The following is an 11,744-nucleotide window of genomic DNA, read 5'->3' as shown; positions in this document are numbered from 1 at the left end:
GGCATTAGTGGGTGAAGGTCTGGGTGTGAGTGCTTCTACAGTGTGAGTTTCTGTCAGCATGACGCCTATATCTACACATTAAAAGGTCATAAAAATGTAATCTAGTGCAGAACATACAACCCTGTAGAATTGCTTACCATTTATCCTTCAAATGAGAGACCATTTCGTACATTTTCAGACAGCCAGAGAAAAAGGAAGTTTGTCTGTCCATGATGCATAATTGTTTGTGCACTTCCATATGCTACTTATACATGTGAAAAATCAACACTACACAATCATCTTAATGTTCCATTTCTAAAGATATCATAGATTTAAGCCTCTGGAGAACTATATTATCCATTTATCAAGATTTACAGCTGATGCAAACTGTGAAATGCTTAAAAGTGGGTATTATTTTATTACCTTAGGTTGAAATCTACACTGTATCAACCAGTTGTATGCTTTGGATTGCAAAACTAATAAAATAATGTGACAGATATCTGGGAAGTATTTGTTTTCTCTGATTGTCCCTTGTGCAGCCCCTATGAATATTCACCTGACTAGTTCAATCCAAGTACGTCATTTTCTCTGGGTCTCAGACTTGAACTTCTCTTATTTGTACTTTCACACTAAATGCACTTCCATGGTGCATTTAATAACTTAGTTAAATACGTTAATATTTTTTGACTATATATATAGTGAAAAATATTAACGTATTTAACTAAGTTATTAAATGCACCATGGAAGTGCATTTAGTGTGAAAGTACAAATAAGAGAAGTAGAAGTCTCAGACCCAGAGAAAATGACGTACTTGGATTGAACTAGTCAGGTGAATATTCATAGGGCTGCACAAGGGACAATCAGAGAAAACAAATACTTCCCAGATATCTGTCACATTATTTGATTAGTTTTGCAATCCAAAACCCCTATGTGTGTGTGTGTGTGTGTGTGTGTGTGTGTGTGTGTGTGTGTGTGTGTGTGTGTGTGTGTGTGTGTGTGTGTGTGTGTGTGTGTATTTTTTATTTTATTTTTTACTTTTAGAATTGTGAACTGGATCCTTGATGCACATTTTTTATTTTAGACAGGTCACATTCATTACTGATGATGCAGTCATCAAAGTTTTAAATTAACCATAACAGATCAGGCCAGGGGAACTGGGATAAGGAACTGATGTGAGCTGAGTTGACAAGCCTAAAAAAGACATTTGTGAATAGATATGATACCAGAAATATCTGTTTATAAAGTTATTGTATAGTCAACGTTATATCGTTATAGTCATTGTTATATCGTTAGTCAACGTTACAGTGAACGTTATACTCATCATAATATCTTTAGTCAACAATATATTATATTACATATCTGACTGATCTGAGCCCAAGTTGACCATTTTTCATTTCTTTTAGATATCATTTGTGCTGATTACTTGCTTGTGAATTTGTGAAAACTGATCTTATATCCTCTGAGGTTTTAACAGATTAAAGCTCAGCTGTGTCTCTCTTTTCTAGTGCTCTCATAAAGCATCATAATTGGATGAGCAAAAAAAGGATTAAAAAGTTCGGCTCACGTGGAGACAAGTTAATCTCATCATTAATTCACATTGTTTGCCTCATTACTTTTCTTTATGCTCAACATGATAATTAAACTCTAAAAATGATCATGTAGAAAATTAATTTCCAAAAGCTTAGTTGTGGCTTGCATGTTAATGTCTTTTTCCATTAAAAAATATTTCTCTCATATGCACTTTTTACTTTTTGACAGGGAATTGGAGTCAAAAATGTTCGGAGTGATCTTCTCAGTCTGGGAAAGCCATCAGTGCTGTTCTTCTGATCAACTGCATATTATCCGCTCGCTTCTCACCCCTTCTCATCTCTATTTATTGCCAAAAGCTACAGACCAGCTTTTGCCAATACCACGAATATGGCTCTCTTAATCACAGCAGTGACACATTTTGCTAGATCACATTTTCATTTTCATTCTTATTTTTAAACAGCACAAGCACATGGAATTCACACAACTCAGACTTGTCAAATAAACCTGTTGCGTCTATTAAAGCACCTTCTATTATTTTAAAAAACAATACATATTCTCCTGTATGCGATTCAAAAGGTCTTCTTTACTCATATTTTCAATGCAGTGTTGGAGAGTACCTAACTAAAAGTAGCATTTTTAATGGCAATCACGTCAGTAGTTCAACTTTTTTGCAAAGCAGTGCAAGATTTCATCTGAGAGTGTACAGTATGCACAGAGTGGGAATTTATATGCTCATGTTTAACATTCAACTCTGAGAGAAGGTGTCATTTTCTTGAGTATGTCTGGCATTGTTAAGGGTGAATTCCGGTTAATTGATAAAAAGTGTCCCAATCAATCTGAATTACGCACAGTAATTCAAAAAAAATTTGTCTGCAGCCTTTAACAATGGCTGTGCTCATTGTACGGGATTGTTGTGATTTATTTATGTAAAATTCAGCACAGATACTTCTTCTAAAGACACCAACCTCAGTTCAGAATCATTAATTGAGTATTGTGAAAAAAAGAAACAAGCAGAAAAAAGAAGAAGCAGAAACAAACAATAGTGTAAACAGATGCATGTAAAATAACGTGATCAACAAACAGCAAAAAAAAAACGTCCTAATGTTACAGAATGAAATGTCGACCCAGGACGAGCTATAGGATTGTAAAGCTTTGGGGTGTTGATGGACTCGATCTGATCCATCTATGTTTTGATCATCGTTCTGAATCCGATCTGGATGTAGTCTTTGACAAGCATTTTTTTCAACATAAAAAAATAAAATATAAAAAAATATATATATTAAAGGAGAAGTTCACTTTTAAAATGAAAATTCTGTCATCATATACTCACCCTCATGTTGTTTCAAAGCTGTATGAATTTCTTTCTTCTGCTGAACAGAAAGGAAGATATTTAGAAGAATATCAGTAACCAGACAGTTTTTGGGTCCCAATGACTTCCATAGTAGGAAAAAAATATACTATGGAAGTCATTGGGACCCAAAAACTGTCTGGTTACTGATATTCTTCTAAATATCTTCCTTTCTGTTCAGCATAAGAAAGAAATTCATACAGCTTTGAAACAACATGAGGGTGAGTATATGATGACAGAATTTTCATTTTAAAAGTGAACTTCTCCTTTAAGCTACAGTTAATCAGGGTTTTTTGTTTAAAAGCGGATGCTCTGTTCTTTCTTTTCATCATGTTCATAATGCCATTTACATTGATGAATGCTGAATTTTTGCATAAAAACATCAAAGTGGTATGCGCACGATCTCATTTTTATTGTAAATATGATTTACAGGGGGAGGTTACTGTAGGTAAAGGTAAATAAATCAAATATTCTGGGGCAATGAAAATTTGGTGAAAATGCACAAAAAAGCAGGCGGTGGCTGGCAACTTTTTAAAAAAATGTTTAAATGCAATGATCGGATACCATTATACTGTAGACAAAAATGGGCGGTTAATCATAATAAATATAATGCAAAAATAAACAAATTGATATTAAAAATATAATTAAAGCAGTATTATTCCTCTGGTAGTAACTTGAGCTGCGCACGCTTGTTAATCTCATGACTACTGGCATCGCTAACAATCGCATCTCTCAGATAATGTTACACATTATAATGACATACACAGTAGAGTATCGTGCAAGTCTAAATAAACCGTTTTAAATATTTACGTTTATTGTTAAGTTCAACTAAATGAGTGGAATTTTCTTCTCTGGCATCCATCCACAGTAATGCAAGCAGAAATTCTTTACGACACGCGGTAAAGGCCTATGGTCAAAGACATCCATTTATCACATGTTCATGTAAAAAAACAACTAATGAACAGCGTATGAGGACACAAAAACACTTCTGGTGTGCATGGCAAATCTATTCAGCCCGGTTTGCAAACCCGTTTGGTTCTTCTAAGAACCTTTCAGTAAACAGTTTGTAAACTTTTTTTTTTTTCTTTTTTTTTGGCAATGGAAAGATTCAATGGTAGTTAAAGATTCTTCATGGATCAATGCCAATAAAGAATATTTATTTTCTAAGAGTATATAGCTAGTATATTGAAACTAGTAGCTTCATATTATTATAATATGTATTATCTTTTAACTTTGGGTTAGGCTTAAGTTTTAAATAGCTTCAATGCTTCAGTGTTAATCTTGTCTTTTTGTTATTTCCTGTGAGGCCTAATATGACGTGTTAATGGCTCCAGAGCTCAAGGCAGACCACAGCCGATACGGCCCTCATGTAGACTGCGGCCACAATGCATGTAGTGGAAACTCTGACATAGGACAGGGTGATTAAGTCACATTGCAAATTAGGCATTGTGGGTATAACATCACACAGAGATGGAACTCAGCAGTACTGAAGCAGGAACACGTGGCAGAGTTCAGTGTTAGCCAGGTCTAATGACTCCGAGCTGTCTCACAGTAATGGGCTGCCTCTAGCAAAAACAAAACTACAGCCATCCTGTGGTGAATGAAGCTGTTTTTAAACACGCTAGATTCAAAGGATAAAGTCATGTTATTCACATCAAATATATCCGAATGTTCATGCATTTAAGACTGCCCTTGTAATCAACTTTTCTTTGTGCAAATGGTAAAAACATGCACTTATAAATAAGCCTTACCTCATTTTTTGATTATGGAACTAAAATTCCTTTATCATTCCTGGTATGTATTAAGCTTTAAACTTTTATAAAATGAATAGCCAATGTTTGTATAGCGAAACGGCATACCAGGCAGACTTTCAGAAATATGCTCTTTGCAAACTCACATACTTCCGCTTTATTATTTATTTATAACTTGATTATTTACAAAGTGACAAGACATCAGGATTGAACTTAACAGGATGTTAATAATCAATGCTATCTCACGACCAATTCGTACGAATTCGTACGAGTGCTAAAAAGGTGGCAAATTCGTACGAATTCGTCTACAATTTGTACGATTTGTCTAAAGTCTAAACCCACGTGATGGGTAGGTTTAGGGGCGGGGTCAGGGGTAGGTCATTCGTATGAATTCATACGAATTGGGCAATTCGTAAAATATGTACGATTTAGCAAAAATCTTACTAATTCGTACGAGTGAGGTCGTATGAATTCATACGAATTAGCCACCTCGTAGAATTCGTATGAATTGTCGTGAGATCAGGCTGTAATAATTGCCATTGCTTAGTGAGTGATTGCCAGTTAGATTACATTGGGGTATCAACAAATTCATATAGATATTTTTTATATTATCATCTAACAGGATGGTATGTTTGAGACTAACTACAACACAATGTCACAGTTAATGCTTAATGACACACTCAAAATGTCTTTGTCTATTGTCTTTGAGAAAATGGTGCTGGTTGAAGAAAACCCTTGCAACGGGAGCCTGGATTTTGGAACATTACAAAAGACTCACAGGATGGAAAGTGAAATTGAGGAACACAAGGAAAAACCTATAAATCGTTGCCAATTAAAGCAGCATTACCAAGAAAACACGGCTTGCAACATTTCAAAAAGTTCTAAGAATATGTCTTATTAAACTGGCAATTTTGAATGTTAGAAGCAATCGTTGACGTAACAAAATGGCAACGTTCACTCAAACCAAAGAGTGAACTTTTTTTTAAACTCATCCACTTAATTATGCTATCGTAATAAAATAAAACTACAATTTCATCCAATATATTAACATATAATAAGGAGATACTGCATAACAGGAATGACCGCAGCATCTATTTAAGAATCAACACACAGAACGTTGGTATTCACTTCTATTTTTGACCAATGACTCTCCATGCGTTAAATATAATAGAGCTGCTTTAAACTGTGTATCTATAAATGACTCTAAGAGATGTAGCCTATTCCACCCAAATGCAAAGGTCAGAATAAGAGTTTTGGAAGAGAAATGATTTGAATAGGCTATTATTTGTGTGTCCACCTCTCTTTAACTTGCAACAAGAATCTGCCATCGTAAGTTTACGGATTTAGGGCAACTACAAATGATGAATTTTCAGTTCTGATCTACAATAGCTTATGTTTCTGCTGAATCGGATGCATTCGTGTCACATGTATTAGTGAACTGTTTTTAAATATCCCAGAATACTGACTAGCAGCAAATAAACGCTTTGCAGAAGCTGAGTCTATTAGCCAAACTCTCTAGTGCAGAGATCCTCCAGGTATTTTAATGACACATAAGTGAGGATTATTATAATAACAGGGACATGCCATTAAGATTATATCTCTGGCCTATAATCTAAGACTCAGAGATGGTCTGTTTTATGCTAACTTGCATTTATTATAAACACTGACATATAGGTTTATTGCCAGGATTACAAAAGGACCATATATTGAAGACTATTATTACACGGCTCTCTGCAATACTTGATTTTGATTGATCGGTCATGCTATTCAGTGGTTTTACATTTCCAAATATTCTCTGTCATTCAGTATTTCAGTATTAATATTAATTTAATATTTGTTCTTTTTAATGTTCTATTTAGCAGAAGCTTTGTATAATATATGAAATAATAATAATTTCAACTTTTATATATTTTTCAAATTTGATATACTTTATGTCCACATATTTATTTATATGTTAAGTTGGATAACGTAGAAGGGAAACTAAGTGTACTAGTGTTCTCAATTATTTTAGGCTATGTGGACATTTAGCGCTTAATCTGTTAACAGATGGTGATTTTCTCAGAATGAGCAACTAAACAGTATTTAAGAGCTGATCGCTGTCCTGTTTAGTTTGGGGGAGCGAATCCACTTATGCACTTGTGCAATCATGTCCTCTGGAACCGGCCAAACATTTCACTCTGCATCTGGAATAGGACTGAGGAAATATCCAAACAGAAGCATTGCTCTGTTGCCAGGGCTATTAAAACCAGAAAGGCCAGCTGTCAGATCAGATCTAAAATGAGGACCCGAAACAAAGCAAGCTCTATCATTTGGCTGAAGTGTACGGTGTGGGCTAAAAAAAAAGGGAAATGTGGCTGAATTTGACCATACATGGAGGGACAGAGTGAATTCCTCGGACTAGGGAAGCACTGAGCTCAATTCTTGCATTCCTGCCATTTTTAAACACATTAAAAATAGTTACAATTTAGCCATTTCTATATATGTTTACATTGTCATCTAACAATTAAAAGATGCATGTATATGAAGCTGTTCAGTCAGGACGTTAATTTGTAGGCCAACCAGGAAGATTAATTGACCATTGGTTCCCTCAGGAATTTCTAATGGATTAGGAATTGTTCTTTTATGAGTAAAATAAGGTCTGTGGTAAACTGTAGGCTACTTGAAGAGAAACATAATTGCCAAATGTCATATACCTCAAATGGGAGTTTTGAAACTGAAGCTAACAAGTTGCTACATAAGGATTACAAAGATTATCCAATGAATTACACAAATCTCTGGGAGTAACCAGTGACCAGATTTCACCCCTCTCAACACTTTTGGTTGTCTTTAAAGAACAATATCAGCCTAGATGTTAACAAAGCCATGACTTACAGAACTAAACTTTTTAGATATAGCCAGACAGTTGTGTTCACAAAAGTGAACAGTTGGATCAACTTAAAAAAATTACTTCAATTGGTAACACCTAAAGAAATTAAGTTTTCTCAACTTAAATTATCATGTTTTAATTTAAACGTGATAATTTAAGTTGAGAAAACTTAATTTCTTTAGGTGTTACCAATTGAAGTAATTTTTTTAAGTTGATCCAACTGTTCACTTTTTACAGTGCCGTTTTGTTTTTTAACAATTAGAGGGCCAAAAGTTACATAGTATACCTTTAAATTTCAGGTGCTCCTCACTCAAAGCTGTGATATGACTTAAGTACAAATTGTATAGACTTCTATCTTTATGATTTTTTACCATGTTTTTTGTATCCCTAAAGTTTGAAAGCTTTAGTCCCCATTTTTTAGTGAGGTAATCCTAACTACAGACATTATTTTTCTAAAAAGTGAAAAATAGAAAACATACTGCTTACAAATGCTAATTCTTTTGAATTTAGGACTACAAACTGAAGAGTTGTGGTTTACAGCCTATGGCATTTTTTAAGTTTGTGGAGCGTAAAGTACAAATAAATGAATAAAAACAGAGACTGTTTTAATCTTTGTGCAGATCAGCCAATTCAGCACTAATGTGCTGGCCATAAAGGGAAAAGGATATGAATATCTATGGACAATCTGTCCAAATATTTATTTCCACAAACAAATCAGTTATTGCCGTTATTAAGGGGTGAATTTTTTTTGTAAAAACAAACATTATTTTGGCGAAGTTACTGAAAGCACAGACAGTGCTACTTTTAAACAACTTTATTTATTTTCCATGAATTCCAAACACTTGACTCTGAAATGTAGGGAACCTTGAGAACAGAGACTTGTTTCAGTCATCAAGATCTAAATAAGATCATTTACAGCCTATAATTTAATTCAAGATACGTCCTAGTGAATGATGGAAACCCAGCTTTACAATGTCTTGCTTTGACAACTGATTCGGTGAAGCCCACCAAAAACAATTACTCTCAGTTCTAAGGTGTCTAAAGCTAGACCTCATTATTGGGTTACTGGGGAGCATACAGAGCAAGGACAGCTCTCAAATACAATTCAAACTATCTAAACAATAAAAGAAACCTAAATTATAAAGCAATGCAAATCAGCATATTAGAATGATTTCTGAAGGATCATGTGACACTGAAGATGCTGAAAATTCAGCTTTGCATCACTGGAATAAAGGACATTTTAAAATTAAACTATTATTTTAAATTGTAATAATATTTCACAATATGACTGTTTTTACTGTATTTCAGATTAAATAAATGTAGCCTGGATGAACATACGATACTTCTAACATGTCAGGACAAAAAGTACAGTTTTGCTCTTTAACTCTGTTAAAGGACATGATATATACCATCATGGCTTCAGTGCCAGCAGAACTATCTCATCTTTCTCCCATGCTTTGTTGGTTTTGGCATCCAGCCTATTTCTCTGCCTCATCTGAGACTGGCAATTCGGTGCAAGCCAAAAAGGAAAGTTCACATCAACAGTGCCCTTTGGCATTTTTTCGTAAATGTGTATTTTATACTCACTTTTATCAGAATCAATTAAATTCGACTTTTATGGTTGCTGTTTGGACATTTTTTAGCAGATGCTTGTTTTCCCAAATTGAATTAAAATTAGGTCCACATGCATCTATTCATCTATTATTGTTTTAAGTGCCTTTAAACAGGCATAGGGGTTGTTTAAAGGTCTTTAACAGAAGAAATGCATAATTTGATGCTCAACAATTTTGGTTCATAGTTTAAATTATTGAGAATGAATGAGTCTGCTATCTGATTAAAACGAATTAAACTCAAACAGATCAGTTTAATAACCGATGTTTATCTTTTTCTTATTAAGGCAAATCATTTGACTCAAAGCCAATGTTCAGAGGAATCTGAGCTTTTAATTTGAACACACTGTTATTGTTCACATTACTCCAGCTGGAATGACAAATTAGCTTTCACTAGAATAAATGAGATATGACTGGACATTTAATGAAAATCAATCAGAGAAAAAGAATGCAGAGAGGTTTTTTTAAGTGAACTGCTCTTTTCCCTTACTGTATTTGACTAAAAAGCATAAGATCGGAAATCTTGTTTTGAGTCAGCTGATGGACATCACTATCTGTTGTGCTCATTTAACCTCTGTAACAAACCATTTCTGTCTTTACCCTAACACTTCCTCACTGACAAAGGCTGCGGTGTCAGATGTCATTTGAGAATGAGTTTAACTTTACATCTATATACTGCAGTTCATCCTATTAAAGGGCAAAATGCACTTTCCTTTTGTAGCAGAACTGCAATTACTCTTAGATCTTTGAGTTGTGCATGTCCTCACCTGCCTACCCTTTAAAAAAAAATCCCACTTCACTGACTTTGCCAGCAAGTGACCTTTGTGTAGCTCTGTGTTAGAAATAACAGTCTCTTTGTTCTCATGTGTTCATTAGTCTTTCCTCCTGGGACTTCTCGCGTCACACAATAACTGACTTTCAGCTACAAAGACAAAGCAACAAATAGATTCCATTTAGTTCATTTAAGGCATTTATTGAGCTATAGAACAATGATATCATCAATGTGGTTATTGTTTCAATCTGGCCATCTGGTGGAATAAAGTGCAATTTATTGACAATAAACTCAAGTCTACTTTAAAGAGACCATAAGTGGTCAGTTTAACACAGACCTGAGAAATACACAATAAGAGTAATGTTTTATAATGTATTCCCCAGAAACATGAAATACAGCACTCTTCAGGGACAACTGAGTGGTATTTGAACTTCACATTGGCATTTTGTATACTGTGCCAAAGTGGAAATCCATTATATGTTTGAATAGAGCAAAGGAACATTTAGCCTACTCTTTTTCAGTTTAAGCCCACTCCCTTTTTCTTTTTTTCTCAGAAGAAAAAAAAAGTTCTCACAGAGAAAGACAAAAATGTGCTTCTGTGTATCTGCTATTCTCAGGGAGTTATGGAATTGGAGGCTTGAGCCATGTTGTTTATATGTCTTGTGTTTATACTACGAGGCTTTTGAATGCTTGATTCTGATTGGTTGACGAACGTCTGAACAGTTATTTTCAGGGAAACGCAGGCTAAAGTAGTTCCAGGCAGATCTTGATCGGCGCATAACAGACAGTTCCATATCACTTCGCCAAATGATTTCAGTTATTTCATAGGTCTTTACAGCCCACAGAACTAAAACCCACAGTGACACTGACCGAGCAAAAAATAGAGTAAACAATAGGATAAAAACGACCAATTTTTTATAGTGTATTTTGCATTTATTATTTATGGCATAGCTATCTCTTCCTCGCGCTTTCCCCCGCACTCAAACGCACACACATAACGTTACAGTTCGGACACATAACGTTACTCCCGGCGTGTTGACAGCGCTGCTCTGACGATTTTATCAGTAAAATGGTTTAGTAATAACTCTAATAACTACATTAGACTGCTATCAGTGGCTTAGTCTCCATTATATATATAGCTCTAAAATGGCGTTTTGGAATTAGCAAAGGAGGCTTTAGGGTAAGATGCAGATAACCAGATACGTAAGAAATTAACGTAGTCGAACACACAAGAGTGTTTAAGGACAAAACTTGTATACATTGTATAGAGTTGGGCGTAAGCTCTTTTGAATTAAGAATTCTATAAAGCTCCACAGTAACCATCTGTGACAAAACAACCACCTAGCAACACCATAGCGACCAGCCAGAACACCCTAACAACCTCCTAGCAACCGCCTAGCAACACCTTAGCAACTACCCAGAGCACCTTTGCAACCATTTAGAGACTTATCATTGGTACAACATTTGTGAGATCTTGTATTTGGATCTCAGCACCAGAACATTGTACAGACGTGGGGGTGGGATCTTTTGTTTTGGGCGAGATACCAGTTTGTTTAGAGCAACTGTTTAGAGCCACCTAGCAACCATAATGCAACATATAGAAGCATATTTCAGCTCCACATCATCGTACAACAGACATGGTTGTTTCTCTCTTGCAATCGTTCAAACACGTCGCATCTGCCCAGTGCCGAGTTTTGCCTCTGCAAGAACCATCACATTTTCCACAGGAAATGTACATTCTAGTTCTCATTGATATTGCTAATTGAAGCTATAGAGTATTTTGAGAGACGAAGAAGTGAGTGTACCTGCATTTACAGTAGATAGCATTTTCCTTCAGGTCAGTCCTATATTCGTAATAAAAATGTCCGCTGTGATATCTTGTCCTTTT

The sequence above is a fragment of the Squalius cephalus genome, assembly GCF_949319135.1.
Source record: "Squalius cephalus genome assembly, chromosome: 8".
NCBI lineage: Eukaryota > Metazoa > Chordata > Actinopteri > Cypriniformes > Leuciscidae > Squalius > Squalius cephalus.
Note: the sequence above shows the minus strand (reverse complement) of the source record.